This window comes from Somniosus microcephalus, chromosome 10 (genome assembly GCF_052327205.1).
Source record: "Somniosus microcephalus isolate GS21.2 chromosome 10, FLI_Smic_1.0, whole genome shotgun sequence".
NCBI classification, from domain to species: Eukaryota; Metazoa; Chordata; class Chondrichthyes; order Squaliformes; family Somniosidae; genus Somniosus; species Somniosus microcephalus.
In genome coordinates, this window is record NC_140996.1 from 232,226,224 (window position 1) to 232,246,026 (window position 19,803).

General features: G+C 56.4%; 1 protein-coding gene across 8 annotated transcripts in view; it reads right to left on the bottom strand.

Moving 5' to 3' along the window:
• Positions 1–19,803, bottom strand: part of arap1 (ArfGAP with RhoGAP domain, ankyrin repeat and PH domain 1) — a 295,009-nt gene that overhangs the window by 3,867 nt on the left and 271,339 nt on the right. The gene's annotated exons all lie outside the window — the stretch shown is intronic.

Genomic DNA, 19,803 nt, shown 5'->3' on the forward strand with positions numbered 1-19,803 from the left:
CTCCCGCCAACACCGCACTCACCTCCGAACAGCCCCTTTCACCCTCCGACCTCCGACCCCTCGCAGGGGAAGCAAACCGCGCAGAAAACCCACCGTGTGGCAGACCGAGCCGCGAAGGCGCCCGCTCCCGCCGGCACCTCTGCAAGTCCAGACATCGATCGGAAACAATAATCATTAAACGGCTCTCTCACCCAGCACGAGAACGGGACAGAACCCGACACCACAGCAGCGAGCGTGAAATAATCAGCATTACCCGGCGATCAAACTTTGACTGGTTTGGCATTCCGAGCCTCAATTCAGACTGAAGGAGGTTGGGGGGGTCGGGAGAAGTCGAATCATTCCGGATTTCAATCAGTGCACAGCTGATCTCAGTCTGGATCCGAGAGATTATTCGGGATCCTTCAATCCAGATCTAGATTATTCCAGATCACAGTGTGTCTGAGTTCAGACTATTCTGGTTTTGTCCTTTTATCTCCTGATTATTCTGTCTCTGAGTCAGTCTGGATTATTCCGGATCTCTGTCAGCGCAGATCTAGATTATTCTGGATCTCTCAGTCTATCAGAGTCTGGAATATTCTAGATCTCTCGGTCTATCACAGTCTGGAGTATTCTAGATCACCCAGTCTATCACAGTCTGGAATATTCTAGATCTCTCGGTCCATCACAGTCTGGAATATTCTAGATCTCTCGGTCTAGCACAGTCTGGAATGTTCTAGATCTCTCAGTCTATCAGAGTCTGGAATATTCTAGATCACCCAGTCTATCACAGTCTGGAATATTCTAGATCTCTCGGTCCATCACAGTCTGGAATATTCTAGATCTCTCAGTCTATCACAGTCTGGAATATTCTAGATCTCTCGGTCTATCACAGTCTGGAATATTCTAGAGATCTCGGACTATCACAGTCTGGAATATTCTAGATCTCTCAGTCTATCACAGTCTGGAATATTCTAGATCTCTCGGTCTATCACAGTCTGGAATATTCTAGATCTCTCAGTCTATCACAGTCTCGAATATTCTAGAGATCTCAGTCTATCACAGTCTGGAATATTCTAGAGATCTCGGACTATCACAGTCTGGAATATTCTAGATATCTCAGTCTATCACAGTCTGGAATATTCTAGATTTCTCGATCTATCACAGTCTGGAATATTCTAGATCTCTCGGTCTATCACAGTCTGGAATATTCTAGAGATCTCAGTCTATCACAGTCTGGAATATTCTAGATCTCTCGGTCTATCACAGTCTGGAATATTCTAGATCTCTCGGTCTATCACAGTCTGGAATATTCTAGATCTCTCGGTCCAGCACTGTCTGGAATATTCTAGATCTCTGGGTCTATCACAGTCTGGAATATTCTAGATCTCTCAGCCTATCACAGTCTGGAATATTCTAGATCTCTGGGTCTATCACAGTCTGGAATATTCTAGATCTCGGTCTATCACAGTCTGGAATATTCTAGATCACCCAGTCTATCACAGTCTGGGATATTCTAGATCTCTCGGTCCAGCACAGTTTGGAATATTCTAGATCTCTCGGTCTATCACAGTTTGGAATATTCTAGATCTCTCAGTCTATCACAGTCTGGAATATTCTAGATCACTCGGTCTATCACAGTCTGGAATATTCTAGATCTCTCGGTCCATCACAGTCTGGAATATTCTAGATCTCTTGGTCTATCACAGTCTGGACTATTCTAGATCACTCGGTCTATCACAGTCTGGAATATTCTAGATATCTCGGTCCATCACAGTCTGGAATATTCTAGATCTCTTGGTCTATCACAGTCTGGACTATTCTAGATCACTCGGTCTATCACAGTCTGGAATATTCTAGATCTCTCGGTCCATCACAGTTTGGAATGTTCCAGATCGCTCAATCAGTTCCTTTCTGGAATATTCTCCATCTTTAGGCTGGGGCGGAAGGTGCGATAAATCAGTCAAAGTCTTGACCTTTCGTGTTTTCAAATCAGACACTGATTGGGTGATTTTTTTCCGATTAGCCAGACACAGACAGAGAGATTCTAACCGACCGAGAACCCAAGGAGCAACATCACTTTAAGAGGGGGGGGGGGGGTGCACGGAATGGGGGTTGGTGTCGGCATGGTAACATCCCTTTTACTTAAACAGGGAGGGAAATGTGGTTGGAGAACCTTAGGTTCAAAGTACTTCCCAAAATATCTGGCTAAAAAATAGTTACAAAAATACTAATTTCCATTTTAGAATAATTTTCATAATGCGAGTCATAATTATCGGTTTTAGGAAAATAAGAATTAGGAGCAGGAGTCGGCCATTCGGCCCCTCGAGCCTGCTCCACCATTCAATAAAATCATGGCTGATCTTCGACCTCAACTCCACTTTCCCGCCCGATCTCTATATCCCTCGATTCCCCTAGAGTCCAAAAATCTATCGATCTCCGTCTTTTATTTAAGGCAAAGTTGGGGCAATTACTTTGATTAGAAGATAGCAAGACTGGCCTGGGCATGAGGGACGGACAGACGAGGAATGTCCCCAACTCGAGTTAGTTAAACTCAGCACTAAGGGATGTTCTGCAATTGGCCTCCGCACTCCCTGGGCCATCACAGTGTACATTTATACAGCACCTTTAACATAGTAAAACATCACAAGGTGCTTCACAGGAGCAATTATCAAACAAAATTTGACACCGAGCCACATAAGGAGATATTAGGACAGGTGACCAAAGGCTTGGTCACAGAGGGAGGTTTATGGAGGGATTTCCAGAGCTCAGGGCCTCAGTCACCATTGGTGGAGCGATTAAACTCAGGGATGCTCAAGAGGCCAGAATTGGAGGAGTGCAGAGATCTCGGAGGGTTGTGGGGCTGGAGGAGGTTACAGAGATAGGGAGGGGGCGAGGGGCCATGGAGGAATTTGAAAACAAGGATGAGAATTTTAAAATTGAGGTGTTGCCGGACCGGGAGCCAATGTAGGTCAGCGAGCACAAGGGGTGATGGGTGAACGGGACTTGGTGCGAGTTAGGACACGGGGCAGTGAGCACGGGGTGATGGGTGAACGGGACTGGGTGTGAGTTAGGACACGGGGCAGTGAGCACAGGGGGTGATGGGTGAACGGGACTGGGTGTGAGTTAGGACACGGGGCAGTGAGCACAGGGGGTGATGGGTGAACGGGACTTGGTGCGAGTTAGGACACGGGCCAGTGAGCACAGGGGGTGATGGGTGAACGGGACTTGGTGCGAGTTAGGACACGGGCATGGAAGGTGAAAGATGGAGTACGTTGGTATAGTCAAGGTACAAATAGAGGTAACAAAGGCATGGAGAGGGTTTCAGCAGCAGGTGAGCTCGCTCTCAGTGTAAGAGCCCCGTGTCCTTCACTCGCTCAGTGAGAGGGTTGTCCTATGAGGAGAGATCGAGTAGAATGGGCCGATACTCTCTGGAGTTTAGAAGAATGAGCGGTGATCTCATTGAAACATGTAAGATTCTGAGGGGGATTGACAGGGTCGATGCTGAGAGGTTGTTTCCCCTGGCTGGAGAGTCTAGTACTAGGGGTCATAGTCTCAGGATAAGGGGTCGGCCATTTAGGACTGAGATGAGGAGGAATTTCTTCACTCAGAATGTTGTGAATCTTTGGAATTCTCTACCCCAGAGGGCTGTGGAGGCTCAGTCGTTGAGTATATTCAAGACTGAGATCGATAGATTTTTGGACTCTCGGGGAATTGAGGGATATGGGGATCGGGCGGGAAAGTGGAGGTGAGGTCGATGATCAGCCATGAGTTATTGAATGGCGGAGCAGGCTCGAGGGGCCGTATGGCCGACTCCTGCTCCTAATTCTTATGCGTCAGTCACGTGTCCCTCATTCTCTCAGTGTGTGTCCCGTGTCCCTCACTCTCGCAGTGTGTGTCCCGTGTCCCTCACTCTCTCTGTGTGTGTCCCATGTCCCTCACTCTCTCAGTGTGTGTCCCATGTCCCTCACGCTCTGTGTGTGTCCCGTGTCCCTCACTCTCTCAGTGAGTGTCCCGTGTCCCTCACTCTCTCTGTGTGTGTCCCGTGTCCCTCACTCTGTGTGTGTGTGTCCTGTGTCCCTCACTCTCTCTCAGTGTGTCCCGTGTCCCTCACTCTCTCTCAGTGTGTGTCCCGTGTCCCTCACTCTCTCTCAGTGTGCGTCCCGTGTCCCTCACTCTGTGTGTCCCGTGTCCCTCACTGTCTCAGTGTGTGTCCCGTGTCCCTCGCTCTCTGTGTGTGTCCCGTGTCCCTCACTCTCTCTCAGTGTGTGTCCCGTGTCCCTCACTCTCAGTGTGTGTCCCGTGTCCCTCACTCTTTCTCAGTGTGTGTCCCGTGTCCCTCTCTCTCAGTGTGTGTCCCGTGTCCCTCACTCTCTCTCAGTGTGTGTCCCGTGTCCCTCACTCTCTCTCAGTGTGTGTCCCGTGTCCCTCACTCTCTCAGTGCATGTCCCGTGTCCCTCACTCTCTCTCTCTCTGTGTCCCGCACTCTCTCTCAGTGTGTGTCCCGTGTCCCTCACTCTCTCTGTGTGTCCAGTGTCCCTCACTCTCTCTCAGTGTGTGTCCCAAGTCCCTCACTCTCTCTCAGTGTGTGTCCCGTGTCCCTCACTCTCTCTCTCTGTGTGTCCCGTGTCCCTCACTCTCTCTGTGTGTGTCCCGTGTCCCTCACTCTCTCAGTGTGTGTCCCGTGTCCCTCACTCTCTCAGTGTGTGTCCCGTGTCCCTCACTCTCTCTCTGAGTGTGTCCCATGTCCCTCACTCTCTCAGTGTGTGTCCCGTGTCCCTCACTCTCTCTCAGTGTGTCCCGTGTCCCTCACTCTCTCTCAGTGTGTGTCCCGTGTCCCTCACTCTCTCAGTGTGTGTCCCGTGTCCCTCACTCTCTGTGTCCCGTGTCCCTCACTCTCTGTGTGTGTCCCGTGTCCCTCACTCTCCCTCAGTGTGTGTCCCGTGTCCCTCACTCTCTCTCAGTGTGTCCCGTGTCCCTCACTCTCTCTCAGTGTGTGTCCCGTGTCCCTCACTCTCTCAGTGTGTGTCCCGTGTCCCTCACTCTCTCTCAGTGTGTATCCCGTGTCCCTCACTCTCTCAGTGTGTGTCCCGTGTCCCTCACTCTCCCTCAGTGTGTGTCCCGTGTCCCTCACTCTCTCTCAGTGTGTCCCGTGTCCCTCGCTCTCTGTGTGTCCCGTGTCCCTCACTCTTTCTCAGTGTGTGTCCCGTGTCCCTCTCTCTCAGTGTGTGTCCCGTGTCCCTCACTCTCTCTCTCTCTCTGTGTCCCGTGTCCCTCACTCTCTCTGTGTGTGTCCCGTGTCCCTCACTCTCTCTGTGTGTGTCCCGTGTCCCTCACTCTGTGTGTGTGTCCTGTGTCCCTCACTCTCTCTCAGTGTGTGTCCCGTGTCCCTCACTCTCTCTCAGTGTGTGTCCCGTGTCCCTCACTCTCTCTCAGTGTGCGTCCCGTGTCCCTCACTCTGTGTGTGTCCCGTGTCCCTCACTGTCTCAGTGTGTGTCCCGTGTCCCTCGCTCTCTGTGTGTGTCCCGTGTCCCTCACTCTCTCTCAGTGTGTGTCCCGTGTCCCTCACTCTCAGTGTGTGTCCCGTGTCCCTCACTCTTTCTCAGTGTGTGTCCCGTGTCCCTCTCTCTCAGTGTGTGTCCCGTGTCCCTCACTCTTTCTCAGTGTGTGTCCCGTGTCCCTCTCTCTCAGTGTGTGTCCCGTGTCCCTCACTCTCTCTCAGTGTGTGTCCCGTGTCCCTCACTCTCTCAGTGCGTGTCCCGTGTCCCTCACTCTCTCAGTGCGTGTCCCGTGTCCCTCACTCTCTCTCTCTCTGTGTCCCGCACTCTCTCTCAGTGTGTGTCCCGTGTCCCTCACTCTCTCTGTGTGTCCAGTGTCCCTCACTCTCTCTCAGTGTGTGTCCCGAGTCCCTCACTCTCTCTCAGTGTGTGTCCCGTGTCCCTCACTCTCTCTCTCTGTGTGTCCCGTGTCCCTCACTCTCTCTGTGTGTGTCCCGTGTCCCTCACTCTCTCAGTGTGTGTCCCGTGTCCCTCACTCTCTCAGTGTGTGTCCCGTGTCCCTCACTCTCTGTGTGTGTCCCGTGTCCCTCACTCTCTGTGTGTCCCGTGTCCCTCACTCTCTCAGTGTGTGTCCCGTGTCCCTCACTCTCCCTCAGTGTGTGTCCCGTGTCCCTCACTCTCTCTCAGTGTGTCCCGTGTCCCTCGCTCTCTGTGTGTCCCGTGTCCCTCACTCTTTCTCAGTGTGTGTCCCGTGTCCCTCTCTCTCAGTGTGTGTCCCGTGTCCCTCACTCTCTCTCTCTCTGTGTCCCGTGTCCCTCACTCTCTCTCAGTGTGTGTCCCGTGTCCCTCACTCTCTCTCAGTGTGTGTCCCGTGTCCCTCACTCTCTCTCAGTGTGTGTCCCGTGTCCCTCACTCTCTCTCAGTGTGTGTCCCGTGTCCCTCACTCTCTCAGTGCGTGTCCCGTGTCCCTCACTCTCTCAGTGTGTGTCCCGTGTCCCTCACTCTCTCTCTCTCTCTGTGTCCCGCACTCTCTCTCAGTGTGTGTCCCGTGTCCCTCACTCTCTCTGTGTGTCCAGTGTCCCTCACTCTCTCTCAGTGTGTGTCCCGAGTCCCTCACTCTCTCTCAGTGTGTGTCCCGTGTCCCTCACTCTCTCAGTGTGTTTCCCGTGTCCCTCACTCTCTCTCTCTGTGTGTCCCGTGTCCCTCACTCTCTCTGTGTGTCCCGTGTCCCTCACTCTCTGTGTGTGTCCCGTGTCCCTCACTCTCTCTCTCTGTGTGTCCCGTGTCCCTCACTCTCTCTGTGTGTCCCGTGTCCCTCACTCTCTCTGTGTGTCCCGTGTCCCTCACTCTCTCAGTGTGTGTCCCGTGTCCCTCACTCTCTCTCTCTGTGTGTCCCGTGTCCCTCACTCTCTCTGTGTGTCCCGTGTCCCTCACTCTCTCAGTGTGTGTCCCGTGTCCCTCACTCTCTCAGTGTGTGTCCCGTGTCCCTCACTCTCTCAGTGTGTGTCCCGTGTCCCTCACTCTCTCTCTGAGTGTGTCCCGTGTCCCTCACTCTCTCAGTGTGTGTCCCGTGTCCCTCACTCTCTCTCTGAGTGTGTCCCATGTCCCTCACTCTCTCTCAGTGTGTGTCCCGTGTCCCTCACTCTCTGTGTGTGTCCCGTGTCCCTCACTCTCTCTGTGTGTGTGTCCCGTGTCCCTCACTCTCTCAGTGTGTGTCCCGTGTCCCTCACTCTCCCTCAGTGTGTGTCCCGTGTCCCTCACTCTCTCTCAGTGTGTCCCGTGTCCCTCACTCTCTCAGTGTGTGTCCCGTGACCCTCACTCTCTGTGTGTGTCCCGTGTCCCTCACTCTCTCTCAGTGTGTGTCCCGTGTCCCTCACTCTCTCAGTGTGTGTCCCGTGTCCCTCACTCTCTCTCAGTGTGTATCCCGTGTCCCTCACTCTCTTAGTGTGTGTCCCGTGTCCCTCACTCTCTCAGTGTCTGTCCCGTGTCCCTCACTCTCTCTCGGTCTGTGTCCCGTGTCCCTCACTCTCTCTCTCTGTGTGTCCCGTGTCCCTCACTCTCTCAGTGTGTGTCCCGTGTCCCTCACTCTCCCTCAGTGTGTGTCCCGTGTCCCTCACTCTCTCTGTGTGTGTCCCGTGTCCCTCACTCTCTCCCTGTGTGTGTCCCGTGACCCTCACTCTCTCTCAGTGTGTGTCCCGTGTCCCTCACTCTAGCTGTGTGTGTCCCGTGTCCCTCACTCTCTCTCAGTGTGTGTCCCGTGTCCCTCACTCTCTCTCAGTGTGTGTCCCGTGTCCCTCACTCTCTCTCTGTGTGTCCCGTGTCCCTCACTCTCTCTCAGTGTGTGTCCCGTGTCCCTCACTCTCTCAGTGTGTGTCCCGTGTCCCTCACTCTCTCTGTGTGTGTCCCGTGTCCCTCACTCTCTCTCTGTGTGTGTCCCGTGTCCCTCATTCTCTCAGTGTGTGTCCCGTGTCCCTCACTCTCTCAGTGTGTGTCCCGTGTCCCTCACTCTCTCTCTGTGTCCCGTGTCCCTCACTCTCTCTCAGTGTGTGCCCCGTGTCCCTCACTCTCTCTGTGTGCGTCCCGTGTCCCTCACTCTGTGTGTGTCCCGTGTCCCTCACTGTCTGTGTGTGTCCCGTGTCCCTCACTCTCTCTTAGTGTGTGTCCCGTGTCCCTCACTCTGTGTGTGTCCCGTGTCCCTCACTCTCTCTCAGTGTGTGTCCCGTGTCCCTCACACTCTCTTAGTGTGTGTCCCGTGTCCCTCACTCTGTGTGTGTCCCGTGTCCCTCTCTCTCAGTGTGTGTCCCGTGTCCCTCACACTCTCTTAGTGTGTGTCCCGTGTCCCTCACACTCTCTTAGTGTGTATCCCGTGTCCCTCACTCTCTCTCTGTGTCCCGTGTCCCTCACTCTCTCTCAGTGTGTGTCCCGTGTCCCTCACTCTCTCTCAGTGTGTGTCCCGTGTCCCTCACTCTCTCTCAGTGTGTGTCCCGTGTCCCTCACTCTCTCTGTGTGTGTCCCGTGTCCCTCACTCTCTCTCAGTGTGTGTCCTGTGTCCCTCACTCTCTCTGTGTGTGTCCCGTGTCCCTCACTCTCTCAGTACGTGTCCCGTGTCCCTCACTCTCTCAGTGTGTGTCCCGTGTCCCTCACTCTCTCTCTCTCTCTGTGTCCCGCACTCTCTCTCAGTGTGGGTCCCGTGTCCCTCACTCTCTCTGTGTGTCGTGTCCCTCACTCTCTCAGTGTGTGTCCCGTGTCCCTCACTCTCTCAGTGTGTGTCCCGTGTCCCTCACTCTCTCTCTGAGTGTGTCCCATGTCCCTCACTCTCTCTGTGTGTGTCCCGTGTCCCTCACTCTCCCTCAGTGTGTGTCCCGTGTCCCTCACTCTCTCAGTGTGTGTCCCGTGTCCCTCACTCTCCCTCAGTGTGTGTCCCGTGTCCCTCACTCTCTGTGTGTGTCCCGTGTCCCTCACTCTCTCAGTGTGTGTCCCGTGTCCCTCACTCTCTCAGTGTGTGACCCGTGTCCCTCACTCTCTCAGTGTCTGTCCCGTGTCCCTCACTCTCTCTCGGTCTGTGTCCCGTGTCCCTCACTCTCTCTGTGTGTGTCCCGTGTCCCTCACTCTCTCTCAGTGTGTGTCCCGTGTCCCTCACTCTCTCTCAGTGTGTGTCCCGTGTCCCTCACTCTCCCTCAGTGTGTGTCCCGTGTCCCTCACTCTCTCTCAGTGTGTGTCCCGTGTCCCTCACTCGCTCCCTGTGTGTGTCCCGTGTCCCTCACTCTCTCTCAGTGTGTGTCCCGTGTCCCTCACTCTTTCAGTGTGTGTCCCGTGTCCCTCACTCTCTCTGTGTGTGTCCCGTGTCCCTCACTCTCTCAGTGTGTGTCCCGTGTCCCTCACTCTCTCTCTGTGTGTGTCCCGTGTCCCTCATTCTCTCTCGGTCTGTGTCCCGTGTCCCTCACTCTCTCTGTGTGTGTCCCGTGTCCCTCACTCTCTCTCAGTGTGTGTCCCGTGTCCCTCACTCTCCCTCAGTGTGTGTCCCCTGTCCCTCACTCTCTCTCAGTCTGTGTCCCGTGTCCCTCACTCTCTCTCAGTCAGTGTCCCATGTCCCTCACTCTCTCTCAGTCTGTGTCCCGTGTCCCTCACTCTCTCTCAGTCTGTGTCCCGTGTCCCTCACTCTCTCTCTGTGTGTGTCCCGTGTCCCTCACTCTCTCTCAGTCTGTGTCCCGTGTCCCTCACTCTCTCTCTCTGTGGGTCCCGTGTCCCTCACTCTCTCTCAGTGTGTGTCCCGTGTCCGTCACTCTCTCTCAGTGTGTGTCCCGTGTCCCTCACTCTCTCTGTGTGTGTCCCGTGTCACTCACTCTCTGTGTGTGTGTCCCGTGTCCCTCACTCTCTCAGTGTGTGTCCCGTGTCCCTCACTCTCTCTCTCTCTGTGTCCCGTGTCCCTCACTCTCTCTGTGTGTGTCCCGTGTCCCTCACTCTCTCAGTGTGTGTCCCGTGTCCCTCACTCTCTCTGTGTGTGTCCCGTGTCCCTCACTCTCTCAGTGTGTGTCCCGTGTCCCTCACTCTCTCAGTGTGTGTCCCGTGTCCCTCACTCTCAGTGTGTGTCCCGTGTCCCTCACTCTCTCTCTCTGTGTCCCGTGTCCCTCACTCTCTGTGTGTGTCCCGTGTCCCTCACTCTCTCAGTGCGTGTCCCGTGTCCCTCACTCTCTCAGTGCGTGTCCCGTGTCCCTCACTCTCTCTCAGTGTGTGTCCCGTGTCCCTCACTCTCTCTGTGTGTGTCCCGTGTCCCTCACTCTCTCTCTCTCTCTGTGTCCCGCACTCTCTCTCAGTGTGTGTCCCGTGTCCCTCACTCTCTCTGTGTGTCCCGTGTCCCTCACTCTCTCTCAGTGTGTGTCCCGTGTCCCTCACTCTCTCAGTGTGTGTCCCGTGTCCCTCACTCTCTCTGTGTGTGTCCCGTGTCCCTCACTCTCAGTGTGTGTCCCGTGTCCCTCACTCTCTCAGTGTGTGTCCCGTGTCCCTCACTCTCTCAGTGTGTGTCCCGTGTCCCTCACTCTCTCTCAGAGTGTGTCCCATGTCCCTCACTCTCTCTCAGTGTGTGTCCCGTGTCCCTCACTCTCTCAGTGTGTGTCCCGTGTCCCTCACTCTCCCTCAGTGTGTGTCCCGTGTCCCTCACTCTCTCTCAGTGTGTCCCGTGTCCCTCACTCTCTGTGTGTGTCCCGTGTCCCTCACTCTCTCAGTGTGTGTCCCGTGTCCCTCACTCTCTCTGTGTGTGTCCCGTGTCCCTCACTCTCTCAGTGTGTGTCCCGTGTCCCTCACTCTCTCTCTGTGTGTGTCCCGTGTCCCTCACTCTCTCTCAGTGTGTGTGTCCCGTGTCACTCACTCTCTCAGTGTGTGTCCCGTGTCCCTCACTCTCTCTCAGTGTGTGTCCCGTGTCCCTCATTCTCTCTCTCAGTGTGTGTCCCGTGTCCCTCACTCTCTCAGTGTGTGTCCCGTGTCCCTCACTCTCTCAGTGTGTGTCCCGTTTCCCTCACTCTCTCTCTCTGTGTCCCGTGTCCCTCACTCTCTCAGTGTGTGTCCCGTGTCCCTCGCTCTCTCAGTGCGTGTCCCGTGTCCCACACTCTCTCAGTGCGTGTCCCGTGTCCCTCACTCTCTCTCAGTGTGTGTCCCGTGTCCCTCACTCTCTCTGTGTGTGTCCCGTGTCCCTCACTCTCTGTGTGTGTCCCGTGTCCCTCACTCTCTCTCTCTCTCTGTGTCCCGCACTCTCTCTCAGTGTGTGTCCCGTGTCCCTCACTCTCTCTGTGTGCCCCGTGTCCCTCACTCTCTCTCAGTGTGTGTCCCGTGTCCCTCACTCTCTCAGTGTGTGTCCCGTGTCCCTCACTCTCCCTCAGTGTGTGTCCCGTGTCCCTCACTCTCTCTGTGTGTGTCCAGTGTCCCTCACTCTGTGTGTGTCCCGTGTCCCTCACTCTCCCTCAGTGTGTGTCCCGTGTCCCTCACTCTCTGTGTGTGTCCCGTGTCCCTCACTCTCTCTCAGTGTGTGTCCCGTGTCCCTCACTCTCTCCCTGTGTGTGTCCCGTGTCCCTCACTCTCTCAGTGTGTGTCCCGTGACCCTCACTCTCTCAGTGTGTGTCCCGTGTCCCTCACTCTCTCTCAGTGTGTGTCCCATGTCCCTCACTCTCTCTCAGTGTGTGTCCCGTGTCCCTCACTCTCTCTCAGTGTGTGTCCCGTGTCCCTCACTCTCTGTGTGTCCCGTGTCCCTCACACTCTCTCTGTGTGTCCCGTGTCCCTCACTCTCTCTCAGTGTGTGTCCCGTGTCCCTCACTCTTTCAGTGTGTGTCCCGTGTCCCTCACTCTCTCTCAGTGTGTGTCCCGTGTCCCTCATTCTCTCAGTGTGTGTCCCGTGTCCCTCACTCTCTCTCTCTCTGTGTCCCGTGTCCCTCACTCTCTCTCAGTGCGTGTCCCGTGTCCCTCACTCTCTCAGTGCGTGTCCCGTGTCCCTCACTCTCTCTCAGTGTGTGTCCCGTGTCCCTCACTCTCTGTGTGTGTCCCGTGTCCCTCACTCTCTCTCTCTCTGTGTCCCGCACTCTCTCTCAGTGTGTGTCCCGTGTCCCTCACTCTCTCTGTGTGTCCCGTGTCCCTCACTCTCTCTCAGTGTGTCCCGTGTCCCTCACTCTCTCAGTGTGTGTCCCGTGTCCCTCACTCTCTCTGTGTGTGTCCCGTGTCCCTCACTCTCTCTCAGTGTGTGTCCCATGTCCCTCACTCTCTCAGTGTGTGTCCCGTGTCCCTCACTCTCCCTCAGTGTGTGTCCCGTGTCCCTCACTCTCTCTCAGTGTGTCCCGTGTCCCTCACTCTCTCTCAGTGCGTGTCCCGTGTCCCTCACTCTCTGTGTGTGTCCCGTGTCCCTCATTCTCTCTCGGTCTGTGTCCCGTGTCCCTCACTCTCTCTGTGTGTGTCCCGTGTCCCTCACTCTCTCTCAGTGTGTGTCCCGTGTCCCTCACTCTCCCTCAGTGTGTGTCCCCTGTCCCTCACTCTCTCTCAGTCTGTGTCCCGTGTCCCTCACTCTCTCTCAGTCAGTGTCCCATGTCCCTCACTCTCTCTCAGTCTGTGTCCCGTGTCCCTCACTCTCTCTCAGTCTGTGTCCCGTGTCCCTCACTCTCTCTCTGTGTGTGTCCCGTGTCCCTCACTCTCTCTCAGTCTGTGTCCCGTGTCCCTCACTCTCTCTCTCTGTGGGTCCCGTGTCCCTCACTCTCTCTCAGTGTGTGTCCCGTGTCCGTCACTCTCTCTCAGTGTGTGTCCCGTGTCCCTCACTCTCTCTGTGTGTGTCCCGTGTCACTCACTCTCTGTGTGTGTGTCCCGTGTCCCTCACTCTCTCAGTGTGTGTCCCGTGTCCCTCACTCTCTCTCTCTCTGTGTCCCGTGTCCCTCACTCTCTCTGTGTGTGTCCCGTGTCCCTCACTCTCTCAGTGTGTGTCCCGTGTCCCTCACTCTCTCTGTGTGTGTCCCGTGTCCCTCACTCTCTCAGTGTGTGTCCCGTGTCCCTCACTCTCTCAGTGTGTGTCCCGTGTCCCTCACTCTCAGTGTGTGTCCCGTGTCCCTCACTCTCTCTCTCTGTGTCCCGTGTCCCTCACTCTCTGTGTGTGTCCCGTGTCCCTCACTCTCTCAGTGCGTGTCCCGTGTCCCTCACTCTCTCAGTGCGTGTCCCGTGTCCCTCACTCTCTCTCAGTGTGTGTCCCGTGTCCCTCACTCTCTCTGTGTGTGTCCCGTGTCCCTCACTCTCTCTCTCTCTCTGTGTCCCGCACTCTCTCTCAGTGTGTGTCCCGTGTCCCTCACTCTCTCTGTGTGTCCCGTGTCCCTCACTCTCTCTCAGTGTGTGTCCCGTGTCCCTCACTCTCTCAGTGTGTGTCCCGTGTCCCTCACTCTCTCTGTGTGTGTCCCGTGTCCCTCACTCTCAGTGTGTGTCCCGTGTCCCTCACTCTCTCAGTGTGTGTCCCGTGTCCCTCACTCTCTCAGTGTGTGTCCCGTGTCCCTCACTCTCTCTCAGAGTGTGTCCCATGTCCCTCACTCTCTCTCAGTGTGTGTCCCGTGTCCCTCACTCTCTCAGTGTGTGTCCCGTGTCCCTCACTCTCCCTCAGTGTGTGTCCCGTGTCCCTCACTCTCTCTCAGTGTGTCCCGTGTCCCTCACTCTCTGTGTGTGTCCCGTGTCCCTCACTCTCTCAGTGTGTGTCCCGTGTCCCTCACTCTCTCTGTGTGTGTCCCGTGTCCCTCACTCTCTCAGTGTGTGTCCCGTGTCCCTCACTCTCTCTCTGTGTGTGTCCCGTGTCCCTCACTCTCTCTCAGTGTGTGTGTCCCGTGTCACTCACTCTCTCAGTGTGTGTCCCGTGTCCCTCACTCTCTCTCAGTGTGTGTCCCGTGTCCCTCATTCTCTCTCTCAGTGTGTGTCCCGTGTCCCTCACTCTCTCAGTGTGTGTCCCGTGTCCCTCACTCTCTCAGTGTGTGTCCCGTTTCCCTCACTCTCTCTCTCTGTGTCCCGTGTCCCTCACTCTCTCAGTGTGTGTCCCGTGTCCCTCGCTCTCTCAGTGCGTGTCCCGTGTCCCACACTCTCTCAGTGCGTGTCCCGTGTCCCTCACTCTCTCTCAGTGTGTGTCCCGTGTCCCTCACTCTCTCTGTGTGTGTCCCGTGTCCCTCACTCTCTGTGTGTGTCCCGTGTCCCTCACTCTCTCTCTCTCTCTGTGTCCCGCACTCTCTCTCAGTGTGTGTCCCGTGTCCCTCACTCTCTCTGTGTGCCCCGTGTCCCTCACTCTCTCTCAGTGTGTGTCCCGTGTCCCTCACTCTCTCAGTGTGTGTCCCGTGTCCCTCACTCTCCCTCAGTGTGTGTCCCGTGTCCCTCACTCTCTCTGTGTGTGTCCAGTGTCCCTCACTCTGTGTGTGTCCCGTGTCCCTCACTCTCCCTCAGTGTGTGTCCCGTGTCCCTCACTCTCTGTGTGTGTCCCGTGTCCCTCACTCTCTCTCAGTGTGTGTCCCGTGTCCCTCACTCTCTCCCTGTGTGTGTCCCGTGTCCCTCACTCTCTCAGTGTGTGTCCCGTGACCCTCACTCTCTCAGTGTGTGTCCCGTGTCCCTCACTCTCTCTCAGTGTGTGTCCCATGTCCCTCACTCTCTCTCAGTGTGTGTCCCGTGTCCCTCACTCTCTCTCAGTGTGTGTCCCGTGTCCCTCACTCTCTGTGTGTCCCGTGTCCCTCACACTCTCTCTGTGTGTCCCGTGTCCCTCACTCTCTCTCAGTGTGTGTCCCGTGTCCCTCACTCTTTCAGTGTGTGTCCCGTGTCCCTCACTCTCTCTCAGTGTGTGTCCCGTGTCCCTCATTCTCTCAGTGTGTGTCCCGTGTCCCTCACTCTCTCTCTCTCTGTGTCCCGTGTCCCTCACTCTCTCTCAGTGTGTGTCCCGTGTCCCTCACCGTCTCAGTGTGTGTCCCGTGTCCCGTGTCCCTCACTCTCCCTCAGTGTGTGTCCCATGTCCCTCACTCTCTCAGTGTGTGTCCCGTGTCCCTCACTCTCTCAGTGTGTGTCCCGTGTCCCTCACTCTCTCTCAGTCTGTGTCCCGTTACCCTCACTCTCTCTCAGTCTGTGTCCTGTGTCCCTCACACTCTCTCTCTGTGTGTCCCGTGTCCCTCACTCTCTCTCAGTGTGTGTCCCGTGTCCCTCACTCTCTCTGTGTGTGTCCCGTGTCCCTCACTCTCTCTGTGTGTGTCCCGTGTCCCTCACTCGCTCAGTGTGTGTCCCGTGTCCCTCACTCTCTCTCTGTGTGTGTCCCGTGTCCCTCACTCTCTCAGTGTGTGTCCCGTGACCCTCACTCTCTCTCTGTGTGTGTCCCGTGTCCCTCACTCTCTCCCAGTGTGTGTCCCGTGTCCCTCACACTCTCTCAGTGTGTGTCACGTGTCCCTCACTCTCTCCCAGTGTGTGTCCCGTGTCCCTCACTCTCTCCCAGTGTGTGTCCCGTGTCCCTCACTCTCTCTCAGTGTGGGTCCCGTGTCCCTCACTCTCTCTCAGTGTGTGTCCCGTGTCCCTCACTCTCTCAGTGTGTGTCCCGTGTCCCTCACTCTCTCTCTCTGTGTCCCGTGTCCCTCACTCTCAGTGTGTGTCCCGTGTCCCTCACTCTCTCAGTGCGTGTCCCGTGTCCCTCACTCTCTCAGTGCGTGTCCCGTGTCCCTCACTCTCTCTGTGTGTGTCCCGTGTCCCTCACTCTCTGTGTGTGTCCCGTGTCCCTCACTCTCTCTCTCTCTCTGTGTCCCGCACTCTCTCTCAGTGTGTGTCCCGTGTCCCTCACTCTCTCTGTGTGTCCCGTGTCCCTCACTCTCTCTCAGTGTGTGTCCCGTGTCCCTCACTCTCTCAGTGTGTGTCCCGTGTCCCTCACTCTCTCTGTGTGTGTCCCGTGTCCCTCACTCTCTCTCAGTGTGTGTCCCGTGTCCCTCACTCTCTCAGTGTGTGTCCCGTGTCCCTCACTCTCCCTCAGTGTGTGTCCCGTGTCCCTCACTCTCTCTCAGTGTGTCCCGTGTCCCTCACTCTCTCTCGGTCTGTGTCCCGTGTCCCTCACTCTCTCAGTGTGTGTCCCGTGTCCCTCACTCTCCCTCAGTGTGTGTCCCGTGTCCCTCACTCTCTCTGTGTGTGTCCCGTGTCCCTCACTCTCTGTGTGTGTCCCGTGTCCCTCACTCTCTGTGTGTGTCCCGTGTCCCTCACTCTCTCTCTCTGTGTGTCCCGTGTCCCTCACTCTCCCTCAGTGTGTGTCCCGTGTCCCTCACTCTCTGTGTGTGTCCCGTGTCCCTCACTCTCTGTGTGTGTCCCGTGTCCCTCACTCTCTCTCAGTCTGTGTCCCGTGTCCCTCACTCTCTCTCAGTCTGTGTCCTGTGTCCCTCACACTCTCTCTCTGTGGGTCCCGTGTCCCTCACTCTCTCTCAGTGTGTGTCCCGTGTCCCTCACTCTCTCTGTGTGTGTCCCGTGTCCCTCACTCTCTCTGTGTGTGTCCCGTGTCCCTCACTCTCTGTGTGTGTCCCGTGTCCCTCACTCTCTCTCTCTGTGTCCCGTGTCCCTCACTCTCTCTCAGAGTGTGTCCCATGTCCCTCACTCTCTCAGTGTGTGTCCCGTGTCCCTCACTCTCTCTCAGTTTGTGTCCCGTGTCCCTCACTCTCTGTGTGTGTCCCGTGTCCCTCACTCTCTCCCAGTGTGTGTCCCGTGTCCCTCACTCTCTCTCGGTGTGGGTCCCGTGTCCCTCACTCTCTCTCAGTGTGTGTCCCGTGTCCCTCACTCTCTCAGTGTGTGTCCCGTGTCCCTCACTCTCTCTCTCTGTGTCCCGTGTCCCTCACTCTCAGTGTGTGTCCCGTGTCCCTCACTCTCTCAGTGCGTGTCCCGTGTCCCTCACTCTCTCAGTGCGTGTCCCGTGTCCCTCACTCTCTCTCAGTGTGTGTCCCGTGTCCCTCACTCTCTGTGTGTGTCCCGTGTCCCTCACTCTCTCTCTCTCTGTGTCCCGCACTCTCTCTCAGTGTGTGTCCCGTGTCCCTCACTCTCTCTGTGTGTCCCGTGTCCCTCACTCTCTCTCAGTGTGTCCCGTGTCCCTCACTCTCTCAGTGTGTGTCCCGTGTCCCTCACTCTCTCTGTGTGTGTCCCGTGTCCCTCACTCTCTCTCAGTGTGTGTCCCATGTCCCTCACTCTCTCAGTGTGTGTCCCGTGTCCCTCACTCTCCCTCAGTGTGTGTCCCGTGTCCCTCACTCTCTCTCAGTGTGTCCCGTGTCCCTCACTCTCTCTCAGTGCGTGTCCCGTGTCCCTCACTCTCTGTGTGTGTCCCGTGTCCCTCACTCTCTCTGTGTGTGTCCCGTGTCCCTCACTCTCTCAGTGTGTGTCCCGTGACCCTCACTCTCTCTCGGTGTGTGTCCCGTGTCCCTCACTCTCTCAGTGTGTGACCCGTGTCCCTCACTCTCTCAGTGTCTGTCCCGTGTCCCTCACTCTCTCTCGGTCTGTGTCCCGTGTCCCTCACTCTCTCAGTGTGTGTCCCGTGTCCCTCACTCTCTCTGTGTGTGTCCCGTGTCCCTCACTCTCTCTCTCTGTGTGTCCCGTGTCCCTCACTCTCCCTCAGTGTGTGTCCCGTGTCCCTCACTCTCTGTGTGTGTCCCGTGTCCCTCACTCTCTGTGTGTGTCCCGTGTCCCTCACTCTCTCTCTCTGTGTGTCCCGTGTCCCTCACTCTCTCTCAGTGTGTGTCCCGTGTCCCTCACTCTCTCTCAGTCTGTGTCCTGTGTCCCTCACACTCTCTCTCTGTGGGTCCCGTGTCCCTCACTCTCTCTCAGTGTGTGTCCCGTGTCCCTCACTCTCTCAGTGTGTGTCCCGTGTCCCTCACTCTCTCTGTGTGTGTCCCGTGTCCCTCACTCTCTCTGTGTGTGTCCCGTGTCCCTCACTCTCTCTCTCTGTGTCCCGTGTCCCTCACTCTCTCTCAGAGTGTGTCCCATGTCCCTCACTCTCTCAGTGTGTGTCCCGTGTCCCTCACTCTCTCTCAGTCTGTGTCCTGTGTCCCTCACTCTCTCTGTGTGTCCCGTGTCGCTCACTCTCTCTCAGTTTGTGTCCCCTGTCCCTCACTCTCTGTGTGTGTCCCGTGTCCCTCACTCTCTCTGTGTGTGCCCCGTGTCCCTCACTCTCTCTCAGTCTGTGTCCCGTGTCCCTCACTCTCTCTGTGTGTGTCCCGTGTCGCTCACTCTCTCTCAGTGTGTGTCCCGTGTCCCTCACTCTCTCAGTGCATGTCCCGTGTCCCTCACTCTCTCTCAGTGTGTGTCCCGTGTCCCTCACTCTCTCTGTGTGTGTCCCGTGTCCCTCACTCTCTCAGTGTGTGTCCCGTGTCCCTCACTCTCTCTGTGTCCCGCACTCTCTCTCAGTGTGTGTCCCGTGTCCCTCACTCTCTCTGAGTGTGTGTCCCGTGTCCCTCACTCTCTCTCTGTGTGTCCCGTGTCCCTCACTCTCTCTGTGTGTGTGTCCCGTGTCCCTCACTCTTTCAGTGTGTGTCCCGTGTCCCTCACTCTCTCTGTGTGTGTCCCGTGTCCCTCACTCTCTCAGTGTGTGTCCCGTGTCCCTCACTCTCTCTGTGTGTGTCCCGTGTCCCTCACTCTCTCCCAGTGTGTGTCCCGTGTCCCTCACTCTCTCTCAGAGTGTGTCCCATGTCCCTCACTCTCTCTGTGTGTGTCCTGTGTCCCTCACTCTCTCAAGTGTGTGTCCCGTGTCCCTCACTCTCTCAGTGTGTGTCCCGTGTCCCTCACTCTCTCCCAGTGTGTGTCCCGTGTCCCTCACTCTCTCAGTGTGTGTCCCGTGTCCCTCACTCTCCCTCAGTGTGTGTCCCGTGTCCCTCACTCTCTCTCAGTGTGTCCCGTGTCCCTCACTCTCTCAGTGTGTGTCCCGTGTCCCTCACTCTCTCAGTGTGTGTCCCGTGTCCCTCACTCTCTCAGTGTGTGACCCGTGTCCCTCACTCTCTCTGTGTCTGTCCCGTGTCCCTCACGCTCTCTCGGTCTGTGTCCCGTGTCCCTCACTCTCTCTGTGTGTGTCCCGTGTCCCTCACTCTCTCTCAGTGTGTGTCCCGTGTCCCTCACTCTCCCTCAGTGTGTGTCCCGTCTCCCTCACTCTCAGTGTGTGTCCCCTGTCCCTCACTCTCTCTCAGTGTGTGTCCCATGTCCCTCACTCTCTCTGTCTGTGTCCCGTGTCCCTCACTCTCTCTCAGTCAGTGTCCCGTGTCCCTCACTCTCTCTCAGTCTGTGTCCCGTGTCCCTCACTCTCTCTCTCTGTGTGTCCCGTGTCCCTCACTCTCTCAGTGTGTGTCCCGTGTCCCTCACTCTCTCTCTCTGTGTGTCCCGTGTCCCTCACTCTCTGTGTGTGTCCCGTGTCCCTCACTCTCTCAGTGTGTGTCCCGTGTCCCTCACTCTCTCTCAGTGTGTGTCCCGTGTCCCTCATTCTCTCTCTCAGTGTGTGTCCCGTGTCCCTCACTCTCTCTGTGTGTCCCGTGTCCCTCACTCTCTCAGTGTGTGTCCCGTGTCCCTCACTCTCTCCCAGTGTGTGTCCCGTGTCCCTCACACTCTCTGTGTGTGTCCCGTGTCCCTCACTCTCTCCCAGTGTGTGTCCCGTGTCCCTCACTCTCTCCCAGTGTGTGTCCCGTGTCCCTCACTCTCTCTCAGTGTGTGTCCCGTGTCCCTCACTCTCTCTGTGTGTGTCCCGCGTCCCTCACTCTCTCTCAGTGTGTGTCCCGTGTCCCTCACTCTCTCAGTGTGTGTCCCGTGTCCCTCACTCTCTCAGTGCGTGTCCCGTGTCCCTCACTCTCTCTCAGTGTGTGTC